This window comes from Myotis davidii, unplaced genomic scaffold (genome assembly GCF_000327345.1).
Source record: "Myotis davidii unplaced genomic scaffold, ASM32734v1 scaffold2383, whole genome shotgun sequence".
Taxonomy (NCBI): domain Eukaryota; kingdom Metazoa; phylum Chordata; class Mammalia; order Chiroptera; family Vespertilionidae; genus Myotis; species Myotis davidii.
The window spans coordinates 6,638-10,819 of NW_006294078.1; positions in this window are offsets into that span (position 1 = coordinate 6,638).

A 4,182-nucleotide genomic window follows, 5' to 3' on the forward strand; every position below is an offset into this window, starting at 1 on the left:
AGACACTGGGGGATAGGGGAGGCTAGGGGACTGTCTAGGGCGGGGGGAAAAAGGGACACATATGTAATACCCTTTGCAATAAAAAATTAAAAAAATAATAATAACCTTAAATGTAAATAGAGTAAATGCTCCAATTAAAAGTCACAGAGTAGCTGAATAGATAAGAACACCTGACCCATATATATGCTGTCTACAAGCAACCCACCTCAAAACAAAAGATTCACACAGACTTAGAGTGAAGGGATGAAAAAAAATTTCCAGGCAAATAGAAACAAAAATAAAAAGCAAGGAAAGAAATACTTAAAATAGACTACAAGGCAAAGGCCATAAAAAGAGACATAGAAGGCTACTGCATAATACTAAAGAGATCAACACAACAAGAGGAAATAATCCTCGTAAAAATATATGCACCCAATATAAGAGAAACTAAATATATCAAAAATCTCTTGAAGGACTCTAAAGGAAAAATTGACAGAAATACAGTGACAGTAGGGAACTTTAACACCCCACTGGCAGCACTCGATAGATCTTCCAGAAAAAAAGAAATAAACAAATAAACAGAGACCTGAAATGACACACCGGCTCATATGGATTTTATTGACTAAAGGAAAAATTGACAGAAATACAGTGACAGTAGGGAACTTTAACACCCCACTGGCAGCACTCGATAGATCTTCCAGAAAAAAAGAAATAAACAAATAAACAGAGACCTGAAATGAAAAAAAAAATACTTCTTTCAGCATCAGTATGTCCTAGCTTTACTCTAAAACTTTCTATGGCTCCCTAGACCAAGTTTAGGCACCTTGGCATTGTCTTCAAGACTCTCCACAATCTTGCCAAAGTTTTCATCTTTTTACCTTTATACAGAAGCACCAAGTGCATGTATAACGGATTTTTGCCCTTTTAACCAGTTTTCTTGCCCATACTACCTCTGTGCTTCTCTCTCTCTCTCTCTCTCTCTCATCTCTCTCTCTTCTTTCTTTCCCATTCTATTTGCTTATACAATGCGATCCAAACATTAGGCTCCAACCCACATTCTAGCTTCTCAGGGAAGCCTTCTTAGACCACTAAAGTCCATGTGGTTTGTTGCAACCTTTGTACTCCCATTACATAAATTAGTTTCTCTCCTTCCCTCATCCCCCTGACCCTTAGTGTGTGAGGTTTGTTGTTGTTATTAGCTTTAAAACACATATGCCTAACTTTTTATGTATCTTTGAGTTAATGTTTATATGTGTATATGTGTGTTTCTATCAGTATTTATATACATACTAGAGGCCCAGTGCATGAAATTCGTACACTCGGAGGTGGGGGGCAGGGGCGGGGCTCAGCCCAGCCTGTGCCCTCTCACAGTCTGGGAGCCCTTTGGGGGAGCAGGCCTAAGCCGGCAGTCAGACATCCTTAGTTCTGCCTCAAAGGCGAGACCACCACTGCACGCACCAGCTGTGAACCTGGCTCCTGGCTAAGTGGTGTTCCCCCTGTGGGAGGGCACTGACCACCAGGGGGCAGCTCCTGTGTTGAGTGTCTGCCCCCTGGTGGTCAGTGCACATCATAGGGACCAGTCATTCCACCGTTCAGTCAATTTTCATATTAGCCTTTTATTATATACACTAGTGGCCTGGTGCACGAAATCCATGCACAGTAAAAGATTAATTAGAGGAAATATTTTAATATTGCTGTTTGCCCTTTCTCTGTACTAGAAGTGTCAGAGAAAAGCCTGGTGCATTGAATTTGTGCACATGCAATTAATTAGAGGAAATATTTTATTATTGCTATTTGCCCTTTCTCTATAATAGAAGTGTCAGAGATGAAAGAAAATTAGTAAAATGTATATGAAAATCTTCTTCCTGTCAGAGTCTGGGGTGCACCACGGGACCCAGAGTCAAGTCCTTGCCCACCCATGTGTGCCTCAAAATTGCGCGAGACCCAGACCCGGCTGGCCCCACCCCCATTGGGCTAGATCTAGATACAGCCAGTCCCACTCTTGTCATGCCCCACCAGGCTGGGTTGCAGCCTCAGGTCCCCTGGCCCAGCACCAGGTGGGGGTGCAGCCCTGAGGTCTCCTGTCAAGCCCCACCAGGTGGGTGGAGCAGCCTGAGGTCCCCCAGCCCATCACTAGGGCAGGGGAATGCCTTTAATTCCCCCATCAAGCTCCACCAGGTGAGAGATGCAGCCTGAGATCCCCCATCAAGCCCCACTGGGCAGGGGGCGCAGCCTCAGGTCCCCCAGCTTGGTGCTGGAAGGGAGGCGCAACCTCAGGTTCCCCATTAAGCCCTGCTGGGTGGCAGGGCATGGCCTGAGGTCCCCCAGCCCAGCACCAGGGTGGGGGCACACCTTGAGGTCCCCTGTCAAACCCTCCAGGCAGGGGACACAGCCTCAGGTGCCCCAGCCTGGCACCAGGATGGGGGGAGTGGCCTGAGGTCTCCTGTCAAGCCCCATGGAGGAGGGTTGGGGGAGGCTCAGCCTCAGGTCCCTGATGATTGTTCATTAAGGCTTGTTACAGGAACTCGGCCTCTGCTGTGGGCTCAGCCATCTTGTGTTACAGCCCCCACCCCCGCCTTTGCTGTGGGCACCACCATCTTTGTGGTGGAGTGACAGTCAATTTGCATATTACCTCCTTATTATATAGGATACTAGAGGCCTGGTGCACGAATTCGTGCACCAGTGGGGGGCCCTTGGCCTGGACTGTGGGATCGGACTGAAACCAATTCTCTGACATCCCCCAAGGGGTCCCAGATTGCAAGAAGGTACATGCCAGGCCGAGGGATCCACTGGTGCACAATCGGGGACAGCGAGGGATGCAAGAAGTTGGCCAGATGGGGAGGAACCATGGGAGGGCTCCAGGGCATGTCCGGCCTGTCTCGCTCAGTCCCGATTGGCCAGACGCCAGCAGCAAGCTAACCTACCTGTTGGAGCGTCTGCTCCCTGGTGGTCAGTGCACGTCATAGAGAGCAGTTGAGCAGCCTTAGCATATCATTAGTATATTATGCTTTGATTGGTTGAACGGCTGCTGGGCTGACTGGACACTTAGCATATTAGGCTTTTATTATATAAGATATGCATGCATTGACTGCTTATGTTCTGCTTGGGTGTCTAGATCTGGGTTTCAATGTTTGTTTTTGTGTGTCTATGTGCATGTCTATGTATATTTGCTTTTCTCTGTACTCTTTTGTATGTCTGTGTGTTGTGTTCTCTATTTCTGCATGCATATTTTGTTTTTTTGTGTGTCAATGTGTTAATGTTTTATGCCTATGGCCATTTTCTGCACATATGTATATCTATATGTATATTTATATGGGACCATATGTACCTGTGCGACTTTATATGTGGTGTTTCTGGGTTTGTTTGTATGCATGTTCTCAAACAGGACCTGTGTGGATTTTCTCTGTACTATTGCTTTCCTCTAGCTTAGTCAAGCACAAAGTACACATGCAAAAAAAAAAAAAAAGGTCTCAGCTAATATTTGCACACTAATGTATTGCCCCAATATGCCCTTTTTCTAGGAAGGTGGGTTATGGGGGTGGAAGTAGGCACAGAGTCAGTAATCTTCGAATACTACCAGACCTCAAAATATATGGGTCGTTTTCTCTGCTGTTCACCCACAATTAGTAAGCTTTTTTTACATGCATACCATCATCCCAGGAAGCACTGAGTTTGAAGATAAACAAAAGGTGAACTCTCTGGATTAGAGCAGCTATGCATCTTCCTTTTCTCTACTCTTCAGCCACCTCATCTTTCTTGGTGCAGCTCATGTGTAGCCCTAAGAAGTGGAGGAGAAAGGTTCAGGCTTTGGAAACAAACCAATTTGAATTGGAAATCTCCCTTCTGATACTTATCAGCTGTATGACTATGAACAGGTCCCTTGGTGTCTCTAGGACTCAATTTTCCTCAACCAAAATAAAGAGAAGAAGGACTCATGATGTCTTCTGTACAATGTAAGGACTAAATATAATGTGTCCAGCCCAAAGCAGGAGTTCTATAAATGTTAGTTTTCATTTACTTCCTCTAGGACAGGGGTGGGCAACCCCTGGCATGCGTGCCAAACATGGCACACCAGTAACTTTTGCTGGCACGTGAAACCCTCTCTTATAATCTTCCATTTACAATTTCTGTAAACATTTGAATGACTTAAATGTTAAATTACAAGGAACTGGCAAGACACTTGATGTTATGTTTGTTTACATA